The sequence below is a fragment of the Acanthaster planci genome, linkage group LG19, assembly GCF_054643075.1.
Source record: "Acanthaster planci isolate LZ-2023a linkage group LG19, COTS_SCS, whole genome shotgun sequence".
In the NCBI taxonomy this organism is placed as follows: Eukaryota; Metazoa; Echinodermata; class Asteroidea; order Valvatida; family Acanthasteridae; genus Acanthaster; species Acanthaster planci.
Window position 1 is genome coordinate 8821113 of NC_141795.1, and position 16244 is coordinate 8837356.

General features: G+C 40.3%; 1 long non-coding RNA gene across 3 annotated transcripts in view; it reads right to left on the reverse strand.

Moving 5' to 3' along the window:
- Positions 1-15872, reverse strand: part of LOC110990151 (uncharacterized) — a 28815-nt gene extending 12943 nt beyond the window's left edge. Inside the window, exon 1 of one of the 3 annotated variants that reach the window (XR_002599772.2) lies at positions 15403-15866. This is a non-coding gene — a long non-coding RNA (uncharacterized LOC110990151). Of the gene's footprint in view, positions 1-15402 lie in introns of all 3 variants that reach the window. The other 2 variants (XR_015428405.1, XR_015428404.1) reach the window with 2 other exon arrangements.
- Between the last annotated feature and the right edge of the window lie 372 nt (positions 15873-16244).

A 16244-nucleotide genomic window follows, 5' to 3' on the forward strand; every position in this document is an offset into this window, starting at 1 on the left:
TACATATTTTGTTCAGATGTTTTAAACTTTCTGGGGGGGTGGGGTGGGGATTGTAGAAGCTTGAGCTTTTGACCATCTTGTCCTTTTTTTGAAGTTTTCACAAGCAAACATATCGTGTGTATTGCCTATTTTTACCCAGTGGCCATTTAAACTTGATTTTGCCAACTATAAAAATGAAACGAGTTGCATTCTGTCATTCATGAGAACTGCAGTAGCCTAAAATATGCTTAGACAAATTCTGGAGATACTGATATGTGGTGTTATCTTGCATTTCCAACATTCCATCTCGTGGATCCAGCTGATAAGGTATTGCAGAAGCGGTCCTCCAAACATTGTGATATATTCCAACACTTCATTTGCATTCAACATTTTGTCCTTGATTTGTTTGCACTTCCCTGTTTCTGAAGTGTGCTTAAATATCTTGGGAAATGTTTGTTGACACTTATCAGTTAAACCAACAGTTCCCACATTCTTGTTTGTGTGTGCTGAGTAAAATACATGTACTCACTAGCAGTTGGTTTGTTGAAAATTAAAAGAATACCGTTTATTTTTTTTCACAGAATGTAAAGACATTTTTGTAGTTGCCACATCTGTTTAATACAGAAAGTATTCACAGAGTTACATATGATGAAAGGTCATTGCATTTGGCCATAAATTTTTTTTTAATTAAGAAATTAGGCTCTTCCCAGGGTTGTAATTAGCTGTCAAGTAGTTCAGTCCCTCACATTTGAACATTAAGATTACAATACTCTGAAGACACTTCACAATTTATTTCTAAGTAATTGCTTTCTTTTCTTTTTCTTAAAATATATGCATACATGTACATCTTTATTTTGGGAACGTTCATGACGTTTTTCATCTGCCAAATTTGTGTATAATTATTAATGGTTTGATTAAAATGATTAAAAGGAGACTCTCACAGCCAAAAAGGCTGAATTGTGGTCAATTTTACAAATAAATACATAAATAGGCCAGTTTAAAACACTATATGAAAAGTTATATAATAATAACTCATATATTGATTAAGAAGACAGACTATAAAGGCACCCATTTGTACAGAAGTTAAAGTAAGACAAAAGATAAAAAATGGCAAATGAGTATAGTCACGTAGTTGTGTAGTCCATGGCATTAATTCAAGTGAGTCCAGACATGTAGAGCAAATGCTGGCCTGATAATTCAGAATTCAGGTCACTTACGACCTGTCCATAAATTTAACTTCCACCTCGAATTCCAATGGCCAGCACTCTCTGGCTTAAATTGAAAACTAGCAATAGGCCTCAAAGACAGAAGGCCAGCCAGTAAAAAAAAAACCTGTTCCCAGTGGCAACCGAAATATTCCATTGGCAAAGTGGATCGTCAATCAGAATTTTCAATCTGGGTCTATCAGTCTTCCTGCGCAATTTATCATGTAGGGTTTCTATTAGCCGACAGCTTGGAATGCGTGCATCTGCAGCCCTGCCGTGAGTTTACAGTGGCAAAGTGCACATACATATACAACTTGGAATAAACACAAATAAACGAAGGATACTGCAGTGTTGTCATTGCGTGGTCATAGCAAAGCAAAGAAAAAAGCTTTTTATTAGTGTATCTGTGCTGATGTACATGTATACACAGTTTGTCAAATCATGGAGGTAGGAAGTTCCAGCACCAGTTTTTCTAAATAATTAGGTCAGGATTTCACATTTGAAAGATTAGACCTTGTACATTTTTGTTGGTAAAACAAACAGCAAATAATCTGGAAACGAGCATTGGTTTGTTTTTTTTTCTTTCATGTAAGGACCAGGCTCCAAATTAAATGCAGTGGGTGGATTCTGTTTGACTTGACATTAACTGGTTGGTTTGTTTACGGTTTGTGTACGGCACCAGTGATTTTATTTAGAGCTTGTGGGTGGTGGTACAGTTTATCAGAGTTCACAGCAGCAGTTTCATTGATTGTTTGTTATTTTTTATTATTTGTGGGAATGTTTTCGGTGGAATATATGCCCTGCCCCCCTCCCCCCAGTATACAGGTGTGGTGTCTACCAGGGAGGAAGGAATGGACAGGGAACTGATAAATATTTTCAAATGTTTGGAGCAGAATTTGTATGTACAAAATACTGGACAGACCTCTGTGTTGTATCTAGGTTACTGTGATCTTAGTAGGGCTTCAGTAGTGCAGTACATTGCACATTACGAGTCTAGTCACAAGACCAGTTACAAGCAAGGGCAGATCCACAACTAAATTTTTTTGGGGGGGCAAATGCTTGGAAGATTCTTTATGTAACCTTTTAAGGGGCAAGGCAAATTCTTTTGGCATTTTACATGCTTTCAGAAGGATAGGAGGTAAATAGTCCCTCAAAATTACCTTCTCATTCTTCAAACAAATTCTTTGGCTCCCCTGAAGGAGATATGGTCACCTTTGGCCCCCCCTTCCCCATTCCCGATTTGCCAAAGGCCACAAGTAAGTAACAGGATACAGTGTGGCAGAGAAATGCTTTCATCATGGTATGTTCAGTTACTTGTGACTTGAGCTTAAGACTGGATGACTTTTGACAGACTTGCAGGGACTTGCACGTTGTAATAGACTCGTTGATTTGATCATTATTGTGTAGCTGTGTGATGCACGAGTCAATGGCATGTACCATTTCCATAAATACTGGCTGTACCTACTGACCAGCAGATTAGAAGCCACCACTGTAATCGTATCACGCTTGTAAGTAGGTCAACGGCACTTGTTGCACGCCTCTTCGACAAGCAGCAATTTACCAAATTGCACGCCTTGCCTAGCCTCAAATGCATGACAGGGGGGCATCGGTACAGATAAGAGATGCACACACGTGTACGTGTGGCTCGCCAGCAACTGATCAGTTATATTGCTCTTTTGTATGGTTATTTCAGAAACTTACGTGTGCCTAATTTTACATACTGACGCGAAATGCACTTTGCTCATAGGGTGTTGGGTAAAATAACCACGCAGAATTCTGATGTAACCACCTAGTTTTCACGAGCCGGTATATTTATCCAGAACTTGTATATTTCTGATGCCCTGATGCATCTGACATGCACATAAATGCAGAAATACCGTCAAATACCAGCACAGGTAGATTAAACTTTGTTCTTTTGAAAAGCACTCTGAAGAGTATTTAGAGATACAAAGCAATGAGCCTTTTCACTGTGGAACTTATCTCCACATACTTAATTTGGGGGTTTGAATTTACCGTTGGCAACAAATACTCCATCTTTTGATCAAGCTCTTAAAATGAGTTCTACACTAACAGCTTTGTTCTTGTTTTCAAAGTACTTCTGGACAGACGTCCAGGAGCACGTTCGATAGAACAGAATACTTCATGTACACTTTCCATTTGTCCACTTGAAGCACTAATTGTTATTGTGTATTGTTTGGCCACGCGAGTGCCGAACTTGAGTTGCATTACTCGAGAGCAACAAACTTTCAAGAGCCTCTTCACAAATAGCCTAGCTGCGTGTAAATGAGCTTCTCCCGGATGGTTGGCAGGCGAGAGCTGATACCAGGTTGCCAAACAAGATTACAACAATTCCGTCCACACCCCTGGAATTTTATCCAGCTCTGTCAACAACATTCAGCAGGTGACATTAATATAATGCAGAGTGCTTCCTGATATTTTGTAATTTTAACTACCCGGGGGAGGTACCTCGGCCATTGTGAAATGGATTACAACAGGAAAATGAGCTATGTCGCATATTTTTGTTGGGACCTGATTGCACGGTGATAACGTAAACTGTAATTAGTGTCAAGTTTTTCTCAGAATCCTCTGAAAAGATTCTTTCATAAAACAGCACAGCTGAAAGACCATGCAAAAGCGATGTGAAAAGGTACACAGTTCTCACCATGCGCCTCTTCAGAGACAGGTTCGATTCCTGGTGCAGCCCTCATGCAGATGAGCTTTTCAGTCCCTAGCTGATCTCTGTGAGTTTTACCAAAAACCTTCTTCTAGGGTTTTCCTCCCACCAATAAAACTGTAACTGCTTCTCATTGTCTCCTCTCTACAGTTTTCTTCTGGCTTGCGAGCTACAGTGCCAGGGGTGCTTCTGAGGAATCTTTGGTTTTGTTATCAGAAATACTTGATAATGACTTTTGCAAAGTCATAGCTCTGGCCACTTTGGTTCGGTAATAACTGCACTGACCCCTACCTCATCACCCAGGAGCATATAAATGTGTAAAACAAACGGGTCATGGTGTGACATTCTGTGAGCACAGGAAAAAAGACAAATATTTATTACTTTCGTTGACATGGACAAAATTTTTCATAGAAGTTTTAGTCTGCACGAATTTACGTTAAAACCCAAAACACTCAATATTTTTCAAACTTCATCACTCAGAATTTGGACTTTACACAATGGGGGAAGATAAAGACCAGTCATCAGTTGAAAGTTTGGGTGTAAACAAGCACTGCAAATCGAGCAAGTAAATGTAAAATGCAATCTGTCCCTTTAGTGTCATCAGTTTGTTTTCTCCAATCAGTTTCTTTTCGTCTTACCCTTCCCATCCAAAAGATTACACAAGAAACTATAAATGCCCTGGTCGTTTTTCCACAGTTAATGACATTCAGGCTGTCAAGTCTCCGCTGTATATTTGGTTTGCTTGTGAAATTGACGTTAAAGGGTTAATTCTCAAGTACTGAGGTAAAAACACACTGAAATGTGTTGCAAACTGTTAAAAGGACGTTACTGTGAGTGGTATTTACATCAGGAGGCAATGTCTGCAACAGTGATGGTGGACGTATAAAAACAAACAGATGTCTGCTTATCAAATGAAGATTGATCGACTGCAAGGTTTTAATCTTGCCGAGTTGCCATTGCCGCACCGAAGTTAATCAAATTTGACTTGTCAGCTGGCTAATTTAGAAACGTCGTCGGATCTGTCTGGATGTAGCTTGCTGCACATGCTCAGAGCAAACAGCTAGCTAGTGTCTGACGAAACGATGTTGCCCCACAGCAGATTGGCAGCTTTTGACAGATGGCGTTGGCTCCACGGCCTTTTAATCGAGCGTGCCTCTATGCAAGGAAAATCAATTGTCCATCGGACTTAATAAACTCGCTGCCTTTGAGAGGAAAAGAAAAAGAAAAGGCTGATTGTTTAAAAGCTGAAGCGCAGTGCATGACTGTAACCCCATGGAGCCGATCAAAGACATGTCTACTTCGGTGCAGTGCAATTATCAATCAATACGAGTTCAGGTTTGGGGTCCACTCAATAATTAACACCAAAGTCATAAATGTCAGCATGAAATCTTATTCAGAAGTTCACAGGTGTGGAGCATACTTTGCATCTTTGTGTTCACTTTTTGGGGTGGGATTTTAACTCAAATTTCTTTATCGCAGAAAGGGAGATGGCGGCAGGTAGGTTGGTTTTTCAAATAGTAATAAAAGAGAAAACTCCGTTGCAATTTTGCATTCATGTGTTAATTCCAATTAATGTACATTATACCTTCATCATCTGCATGTTTTACATTTCATTTTTTTGGCATTTGAGGTAAATTACAGTAGGTTGCGGCCTGATGTGCATCATTTTAGGGGGGGGCTGGAACTCTTTACATTTTTAGTTTATGTGAAGTGAGTGAAACTGGATCTAGGGGATTATTAAAATGATGAGCACAAATGATGTACGATGTACAGACAACACTCCTACATTTTTACCTGATTTCCACAAATGCATTTTCATGCACCAGAGGCAAGGCAACATTCTCATGTCAGACTGTGTTGCATTACGATTTGAATCAAACATAATTAGATATGCTCAGAAATGTTTGACAGAAATAAAGCTTTGGCATTTTTCTCTCAAACTGTTACCTGTACTCTTGCTTTGTATTTTTTTTCTCCTTCCAATTTGCCAGCCTGTGCCTGTACAATGTCAAATAATAAAATTAGCCCTGGGGAAATGTTCAAGCAGCAGGCCATCAACTGACAAATAAGCTCATTAGTTGGCATTACCAAGACTTCCCCCCCCCCCTGGCCACCCTGGGGTTTCCCTTCCCTTCAAGAGAGAACTTTAGCGGTAATACAGCACATGCATTTTCAGCTTGGCCACTCTGGAATGTATTCAGTATTGAGAATTATGATAATCCCCCATCCAAAAAGAAAATGGAAATTCCACCATCACTCCATGGGTGTTTTGAAAACAGAGATCGGATCACTAGGATTCTCCAGAGCAACTGGGGTATTTGATCATGGAGGTAAAAATAGATTTTTACCTCCATGATTTGATGTACACTTCACTCTGTAATTCAATGACTGTCTTTTGTTCTAAAGGATGCTTCGTGGGTGTTATTCCAGAACTATCTCAGCTGGGACCTGATGGGATTTTCCTAAAGCAGTTGTGCAATTGTGCACTATCAGACAGTGACCGTAAAGTTTGTTCAACTTGACAGCAAACAAATCTGTGAAGTGAGGACACAGTGGTACAAATGAATGCGCTGCACTGCCCCTCCGGCTTTCTGATTGTTTGGCCCGGACAGCCAATTCACCCAGCCAATTCACCAGACACAGCTTTTCCATTCATGGGAGACTTCTCTGGCTCTTGGCTATACACACAAGTGGACACTGCCAACAATGGTCTTTTGTTAAGTTACCTATGCGTTCCCACAGCTTTTTCCTGCACTTAACACTACCACTTGTGAACCCCTGATTGAAAATTGAAAAAAAAAAGACCATATAAAAAAAATCTGAGATAGCTTTCATTATTAGAAACGCCAGTAGATAGGGCAATGGAGGTCCTTTCTTTCTTTTTGGGGGGTTCTGTTCCTGTTTTGGCTATCTAGAAAGCAGCAACTTCAAGATAATCAATCATTTCTATGAAAATGATGTCCAGGGTTTCAAATTTTGTTTACCACAGAAAACGATCGCGTTAGGCACTGTTGTGGAGGCAGCAACATTGGCAAACGGCCAGCATTAACAGATACAATACATTTCATGTACTTGATTACTGTACGTGATTGCTCTTCACTTGCCAACTTCTGTGCATTTTTCTCCACATTATACCCACAAGAGGAAGGTTGTCAAAGATGTCAGTCTGTTGCCATGGCAACACGTCGCTTTGCAAAGTCCACATTTGAAAAGAAATTTGTGAGAGACACTTCCAACTAAGAAACAGCACTAGAGTATAGATCCAAATCTTACTATCATTACCACAACAGAACAAGACACACTTTGAAAATCCATTCCAATAAGTCAGTCTGTCACCCACAGCAAACCTTCCTTTGGTGTCATTCATTTACCCGAAAAAGTTATGTAGTTAGTGTGGTCGGATGAGTGTAATAATGGTGCCTTGCAATTATGCTCCCCCCCCCGGTAATTTCTCCTGTTTAAATTTAAACGATGTTATAAATATTTCTCTTGGACCTCATCTTTTGAGGAACTGTCCGTTTATCTGGTCATGCAGTCAGTGATCCCCTGGGTCCCGTTAAATGAAGTATATAGATTTTATTCTGGAGAAGGAGGCAAGGAGAAAGTAGGAGCAAGGATATGTATACAAAACAGCTCTCTGAACAAAGGTGGCTCGTTATCTATCCTAGGGAGTTTTTCAGACACATGTATTGTTCTTTTACAACCCCTGGTAGGTCTAATGATTAAGGCAAAGGCAGTCGGTTAGTGTACAGAATGTAGATGGAGCCATCAAACTGGTTCTGTGGTCACTGGTATACAGTTACATCAGGTCCATTACAACAGGTAGGCTATCTGTCTCTACCTGATTAGACTCTGAATTCTCTAGGGTTTGTTGGCCCACAACTAAAACTAATACCTCCTTCATTGTCTTCTCTAAGAGCACTGTCAGCAACATGTTGTAAAGAGATTACAGTGAATTGCCAGGGTCTTTATAACAATTACTCACTGTTATATGCTGGTATGAATGTTGTGTAGTCTCCTGTGCTTTGAGAGCATGTATGGTCATCAAAATTTCATGAAATTTTTTTCCTGTTTGGTGAGCTCTTCACAAGCGGCATAACTAGGGTGAAATGTCCAGGGGGACACCTAAAGGTGCACGCATTTGTTTTTTTGAGGGGGCATTGGAACCTATATATATGCAATGGCTTTTGTATATTTCAAGTGAGGGGCAGGTCTCCCCTCCACCACTGCATTTTCACCCTCTTAAAACAATGTTCACACATCTGATACTGGACAGTTTTTACTGTGACAGTATACATGTACATGTAGATATACATGTACATTCATTTGTGTGTAAAATCATAGAGCCATGGGTTACAAAGGCTGGTATGACTTCACACTTGTTAAAAAGGTGTGACCACCTAGGTGGGCGTAAATCCTTGGTAGTAAGCCAGACTCCAATTTAATGGCTTTAGAAAGGGTACAGTTGTATGTAAATGATGGTTTGGTGTTCTTTGAAAGCCAGGCCATTAATTTCCAGACAGAGGGCTTTGGCACAGCCAAGGACAGATTATCACCCAGTTGGAATGTGTTGCTTTTCCAGTGAAAAGTTTAACTTTAATGATTTCGTTTATTTTGAAGAAAACACTCCCCCATTCGTTTAATTCATACCTTGCCCAGATAGATCCTGACCCTGTTATGGAGAAATATAACATGGATCTACTTTATAAACTTCTCTAATCGTCATAGAATACCATCTTCTATAGAAAAATGACAACTGTGCAAATTTTCTTATTCTTTGCTTGATGGCGAGTTGATCCAGATATCTTCAAAATATGGAGCAGCAGATGTGCGTCAAGAAAGGTTGGTGTCCACAGTGCAGATGCATGTGGCAAATATTGAAAGAGATGTTTTGAGACAGACCTACAGCTCCATGAGAGGTCTGTAAGCCTAGTCAAAGGACAACTGAAGTAAGCATCTTGGGATCCTCACAATATCAATTTAAGCAAGTGGGACAGAAAGGGGTGATCTGATCTATATAATAATTATTGCGGCAATTCAGTATAGAATGTGTAAAATGTAATGTTTAACAGCACAGTCAATCAAAACACTCTATCCCATTCATTATTTGATGCACAATATTCACAATACTGACATGGGTCCCAAGGAAGTGTTGAATCCTTCAAGTTAGATCACACAATAGCTGACTAATTGGGCCAGGAACAATCGGCATAAAGCCAAAGCATTGTTATTGTGGCCGCCTGGGACCACATGTAACAACGGGGAAATGAAATCATGTAGAACGTGATAACCGAACCTTCACTGCGGACAGATGGAATTCCTAATCCCCAACCCAGAAAATGGGGAAACGAAAGAGGATACTGTTTCCTGGATTAACATTCTCTTTCCTCTGTTTGTGGAGATGGACTCAAACATCGCATTCAATGCTCTGAGTAAAACATGCTTACCCTCCTCTATTTCCTCAAGTTAACGAGTAAAGGATATGTCCCTAAAATTCTTTACTTTATTGACATGGACAAGTGTATAAAAATGTCAGCTGTTGGCATGTCTTGAAGTACGTACTGATGACAAGATTTGTAAAGAATTCTTATACACTAAACAGAATTTTATAACAACTCGGATTTTGAAACAGTCACCAAATGCTTATAACTCACTTGTCAACGTGCTGTTGCTATGCCAACTTTTTTTCTCTTAGTTTTAATCCTCTAAGACATAAAAGTTTAAAGATCTGCACTACTCTTTCTCGTGTGAATTGGATTTCTTCAATGGTGCTTCTGTTGTCATGGAAACAACCATCTCATAAGTCTTCCTGTCTTTTTTGGGGGGGGGTTGCAATCCATCGACCTATTTCTCATAATTCTGGTAAGAGATCCTCACTCAAATGAACTAAATCCAAGCAAACAATGCGTAACTCAAAAAAAAACAACCAAAAAAAGTACACAAATAAATGATCTGTTGAAATCACAAGTGCCAAATAACTATAGCGAAAGATTTGGCCATCTTTTAATCTTGAACAGACTGTGTCACACTGTTTGGCAGATATCCTAGCTGTGTGCATCCGCAATGGGCATTACTCAAGCTATCAAATCAGGCCAAACTTCAGGAATTTACATACAGAAGCAATTTCAATTATCATAACGCCGACAAACCAGACTGTAATTCATTTTCAAACTTGCACCCAAACCCGACCTTTAATCTCAGCAGTAGAGTGAAGAAGACTTTCAAGGGAAAAGAGGTGGATGCTTTCTTGGCACACTTACTTCTTTGTCAAGTTAGTGGGAATTTATATAACAAGTACTCTTTGAAACGTAAACAAAAAACATATACATGTATAGTATTCAAGGAAACTAATGGATTCTTCACTGTGAACAGCACATACTTAGTGGCGTAACTAGGGGGCAGAGGAAGAGGTCCATGCACCCAAGGAGTATCCCCCTCCCCTAGAAATTTTGAAATGTACACAACCTATGTGTAAAACCACAGGTTCCTTTGGCCCCCCGGACAAAAATGTGCCAAGCATGTTGTGAAAAGAGATCACCAAAGAGAAAGCAGATCAGTTTTGATTTACCTGCTCTACTGCAAAGACCGTGGCACTCATCAGACCTAACGGCACTTTGACAAACTCCTTACAGTAAGAATGAATGATTGTAAAGACCCCCCGGATAGTCACTGCAAATTCCTTACAATGTGTTAAGAATACCTGAAGAGAGGACGATGGAGGAGGTATTAGTTGTAGTACTGAGAGGATAAGCCGAGATTTTAGAAATGACTAATCCAGCATGGACACACCAAATCTATAGGTACCCATTGGGATTGGACCTAGTGGGACTAGATAAGTCTGACACCTCATAATTCCAATGCCTCATAAGTCCGAAAAAGGCGTTTAAAAAGTCCATAAGTCCGACGCCTCATAGGTCTCACCTATGGACCTATGGACCTTGGACCTATGAGGCGTCGGACTTACGATACGCACCCGATTTTAAAGGCAAGCAGAAAATCAGTTTGATAGCTTTCTGTCATTGTACTGACTTGCTGCCTTTTCTTGAATCAGTAAGCCTACCTGGGATCATAAACGAACAATCAATGAAAACCTCTTTGGGACAGGTAACAAGCCTTATTTTGTACTTATTCATTGCCTGCCTTAGCACAACAAAGTAAATGTTGGCCAATGCTAATACGTCCAAGGGTTGGTTTCTTTAACAATGCCCCACCCATACCTCCCACCCACACAACTTCTTATCTCCTTCCTAGGGACCAAGAACCTTCTCGGAAGTAGTCTCAGTTGGTATTGATGGAAATTACTGGCACAAGATGGTTCCCACAAAGCAATAATGCGTGGGTGTGATTGGAGGGGGAAAGATTAGGACGTATTGGAAAACGCGTGATACATGTCTTTATGGTAGATTTTAGTCTATGAACTGACAGTCTTCCTCAAAAGATGGATGTCGTCTGGAAAGATGATGACGATGACGCAAACTTTAGTTTAAGCAGAAATAGTAGGGAACACAATTTTGGTGGCACTGTGATTACTTTCAGGGCCACACCACAGAGGAATTTGTAGGGCAACTGAATGACATCTGTAAGGGTGGGTTTATTTATTAACCTCCAAAGTGCCAATTCAAAAAAATAATTAAAATGAAAAAAAATAGGAAAACAGACACATTTGAACTTCTTTCCCCTTTAATCATCTAAGAATTTATTTAAAAAAGGAAAGCTACCAGATGAGATTTCTGGACGCAGTCTCCGAGTTTACACCACTGCACATGTTATGCACAAATAATGGAGACACTGAAGAAAGACATCGTCATCTACCTCTGTGCAAACACTTTAACCCTCGGACACATGGCCTTATACTCCAGAAAAGCCCTGAGAAAATGAATTCTCCTTTTGATCTCTCCACCAGCAGACGTATCCCGGTGAGGGTATCAATCCCACATTGGCACACCCCGCCAGGCGAGCCTTGATATCCTTTCCAGGAAGAAAGTTACAGGTGCGTGGATACGATGGACCCCATGGAAGAACAGACTGATATGAGAGTAATCAGCACAGCCGTGGGGGGTATTTCCAAGAGTGTTACTTCAACTGGCAACCCCAAACAGAAAATCTTGGGTATCCGAAATGGAGATCCTTGTGGGTTTCAGGGAAGCACCTACACGGACTTACCAAGTTTCGTTAATTTTGATTGGTCAATGACATTATTTGCAAGAAAACAAGAAAACCTCATTCAGCTTGAAGTTTTGGACTTCATATTTAAAGAATATAGCCTAGGCTACATGCATGTACCGTTGAGCCAAATTAACACTGGGACATTAAAGTATACACAGTGTAATGAAATACGTACATTTGTGTATTAAAGTGTCGATGAAAATACTATGGTCCTTGAAAATGCATCTTTGTATTTTTCGGCTGGTTGGAAAGTTTTAGAGTACGTGCCCTTGTTGGTTTTATGTCGATTCAAATTCCCATTTTCTTGAGCAAAACTGTGATGCCATTCCAGGGAGAAAAAAAACATGTTGCATCATGGATTTGTGTGCAAAAACTGCTGGAATTTGTGACATTTTCCGGTTCTAAATTTCCTCTTCTTTGATGACTCATTCAATGAGTCCATGACAGCAGACCAACAAGCATCTCTTTCCCAGAAATGTTTTCACCGAGTGATTCTTGGATTTGCAATTTGAACAGAAAAAAAAAACCTGTAAAATGAACCCCGAATGGGTGTCGCATTGTTTTCATGCACTAAACACGAGTATGGATTTGCACAAGAAAGTGTGAGGAAATATCATTGCCCAGACCCTCAAACGAGCAAAGTGTTATTTCATTCATATGAGAAGTCTTCAGAAAATATATCAATGTGTGCAACTTCACTGCCATGCAGGATTGTCAGTAGAATCACGAAGAAAGCACAGAAAGCGTAATGCACCTGTTACACGTCCAAATTGATGAAGGTAGATAGGAGACATCACACAAGGGTGCATCAGTGGGAATGCTTCATTCCACCCTTTTTCACAGGTGAGGCAACTGGCTGAAGCAAACACAAGTCACAAATTTAATATCCTACTAACAATCTAGGATTGCGTAGTTTCAAGGTGTGACTTCTAATGCCTTGAACTGACTGAACTCTCAGGCAAGGTTTTATTTATTTTCCCAAGGTGTCAAAATAGTAAAAATTGACAGCCCTTTGACTGATGGTGTTGCTGCAAAGCAAACAGGTAATGGTTCACATGGACAGGGCCGGCGACATTCTGTACTGGCAATATAAAGCCCGGTGAGGTTATTTCAACATGATCCAAAAATATGTCTACTTCCATGACCTCCCGGCCCACTCAAAATGTTACTGGGCTTGACTGGTATCCATGGGAAGGAAGCAGAGTTGATCTCTAATGATAATTTTTGCAAATGACCATGTAGTGAGCCGGCAAGCTGTCAAGATTCAAATCTTTCATCTTCCTCCCACTCAGATATTGCATTACCGGGCCGATTTCAGTGTGAAATGCCATGAGCGCGGTTCAAGTCCTAAACAATTCAATGAAACAATAATATCTTTGAAACCTGTAAACAAGACGACCCCAAAACGATTCATATCTTTCAGTTCTCCCTCAGTGAAAATATCACATTGTCCGAATGTTGAGTTGACAAACAGAACTTGGAATGTCGGATTACTTATAAATAGAATAACATGACAACAAGCAATCTAACAGTACACTTAGGTCAAAATGTAATATTACCCCAATTAACCTTTTGCTGTAATCGTCAAAAACAGTCAAAAATTCTGTCTTACTGTGTAGTACACAGACATATCATATGTCACTCGACTGATTTTGACTGGTAGGACTACTGTGTCAAGAATGCATCTTTGCATAGGAGGGTTCTCATACCAAAATCTCATTGCCACAACTTGGCCAACTGAAAGTTATATGGTTCAATGAACATTCTCACAACAGCTGAGATAAAGAAGTGTTACACTTTTGGGGGAGGAGCTCTAAGATTCTCTATAGATAGTGGCAATGGTTATTTTTGGAGGGGCTGACCTTTGGAAACATTTGGGAATTCTCACGAAACTTGGATGAATCATCAGGAAGTCTTCCACTACACTACAGACACATTTCCCTCAAGAGTAACTCTGCAACATTAATTACCCTGTACAAATTGTAGGAAATGTGTTGAAAAGAATGTTGTACCTGTCACAACTTTTCCTTCATATGGTATCTCCATAAAGGTCAGTTATCCTATTGAAAAGTTTCAATTCTGCAGAATGGTACTTGGAAACTGTTGTTGATACTCCATAGACTTTGTACACAACCAAAGGAGTGCCGTCTCGTTAATTTTTTCCAGAACTCTGTGATAAATTGCAGAATTTCCCAGAGGTCTCCTCTACTTTCAGCAAATAACAAAGAGTTACAAGGTTGAATCAATCAGTGTATCCCTCAGCTCCCTGGATCCGCCCTCACACACTACAGGGCCCGACAGTTACAATAAAATTGGTTGCAAAGAGTTTAAGTGAAGTCATCCTCATTTGTGATTGATACTTCTAGAGAATTGCAGCAATTTCAGCATAGGCTATGTTCTCAAGGTAGAATCTCTGCAGGAAATTGTTCGATGGATTTATTTCTGTCCAATGAAGAAAAGGACCTAGGGAAATGTGGTTTGAGATGGCATGGGAAAAACCACTCGACACAATACCCGACCTTGGCTAGGTGCATCACCCCAGGGACTGATGTGTATCACGCTGTGAAATATGCAATACTCCAGCCACAGCAAATGAGCCCCGTTTTCTTTTCAGCTTTGCACGCCTCACTGCATGCTGGGCAGAACAAATTGAAGGTCTTGATCCTAGCGGCAATTTTTCGGACCTTTCAACTTCTGGAAACGGGGTGATTCAAGAAGTCTAACAATTTTACTGAAGGATTGTACTCCCACAAGAAGAGTGAATGGCCAAACCTAAAGCTGGTTTTAGTCCGATCCTGGATGACCTAATTTGCGAGTGACCCGAAATGAATTGCTGTAGAATTTATGGACATCCGTTGACTTTGGGATTGAGTAATGCACGAACAGAAATCATGTATAAAGCAATTAAGCAGAGAACTTTGGGGAAAATTAATCCAAGTTTGATTTTCCAAAGCATCAATCCTGATGTCTCAGGGCGAAAGATGAGCGAAACGGTGAAACCAACTGAAAACTGTACAAAACCTACAAAAGATTGGCTGAAAGCACAAATCTAGTTTGGGGGTCACAGGAGAGCAAGAAGACATTTTCTCTTGAGAAAGAAAGACCCATCGGCGTTCCAGAGTTGAGAACTTTCACTTCAACATTTTGAAAATGGATGAATCATGGGTGAATTCATACCTAATTTGATCGTTCAATGACCGAAGACATCCAAAGAACATGGACTCCAGATCTCCAACAATTGTCACCGTTCCAAAAGTGGAATTCTTTGATACCGTCTCCCCATGAAAAAAAGAATCCCGTCTCGTTAAGATTTCCGACTGAGGAGTGTCATGCTTTATACATTATTATGGGTTCTTTCATAAGGTGTGGAGTACTTACGTGATGCACTTGAGAAGCTCACAGAAGCAGAGCGACACACACCCACCACCTCCGCTGAGTACATGTATGGCTGGCTTCAAGCTTCGAATGTCCATTTAATTGCAATCGACATAAAAGAGATGTTCGGCAGTTGTTAACTTTCAAGCGTTGACTTTCTGCCTTGTCTCATTCAATATTCGGCCATTCAACACTTGTGGCAGAAATTCCACGTGGGGAGCCTAGCGGGGCCGGCGGGCCTACGCACGTTTAGGAACATGCTCATCACAATGCGCAGCTCTTCAGTAACTGACCACAGGTATTCTAGTTATGTCCTCCACTACTACATGTAGGTCAAAGCACTCTACAGCCTTTCAAACGATGCCAGCCCCTTTCCTTTGCTGCAGAAAACTTAGGTTATCCGTAACAAGAAATTTTTCATGCGGTACAGCGACGAGGGAAGACAAGAAATCCATGAAACCATTCAACAGAGGGGTCTTAGTAATAGAAAGCCAAGACTTTACCGGGTTTTCTGGAGTTCTCTCGCAAATGGCCGATTACTGAGCAGCTTTCTTTTCACCAAGGCATTGTACGAAATGAAGAATGTTGAAAAAAAAAACAATTAATACTGAAAAATTCAAGCTTTGCGGGTCAAACCACACCCAAACGGATGTTAGGTTAACAGGCCAAACACAAGAATCCTCCAAAACTTTCTGTATGTAACTTATAAGACGACGGCAATTCTTTGCACTTTGTCTTACTGGGGGTTTCTTGTACAAAGTCAGTCGCTGACTGTACCTTCACCCCTGGACTTTCCTCGAATAAATCCTCAAATCATGTGGCGGTTTGGATTAAATGTATCTCCT